This window comes from Equus asinus, chromosome 5, assembly GCF_041296235.1.
Source record: "Equus asinus isolate D_3611 breed Donkey chromosome 5, EquAss-T2T_v2, whole genome shotgun sequence".
NCBI lineage: Eukaryota > Metazoa > Chordata > Mammalia > Perissodactyla > Equidae > Equus > Equus asinus.
Window position 1 is genome coordinate 93,147,018 of NC_091794.1, and position 470 is coordinate 93,147,487.

A 470-nucleotide genomic window follows, 5' to 3' on the forward strand; every position below is an offset into this window, starting at 1 on the left:
TACTGGTGGGAAACGAGGATCCTTAGGAAATAGTACTACTTTATTGGGTTTAACTAGAGAAAGGCCAGTAAGAGTTAGTGTCTGATGTAGATTGATAGATTTGTTTTTAAAAATGCAGTTGAGGGAAATTCAAAACTCGAGAAATTTTTGAGCATGCATCCCAGTTTATATTCATTTATTTAGCAGTTATTTACGTCTGTTACAGTGTTAGTATGTTATATACATTATAAAACATTAAAAAAGAAATGGGGGGGGCTGGCCCCAGGGCCAAGTGGTTAAGTTCGCACGTTCCGCTGCAGGTGGCCCAGTGTTTCGTTGGTTCAAATCCTGGGCGCGGACATGGCACTACTCACCAAACCACGCTGAGGCAGCGTCCCACATACCACAACTAGAAGGACCCACAACGAAGAATATACAACTATGTGCCGGGGGGCTTTGGGGATAAAAAGGAAAAAATAAAATCTTTAAAA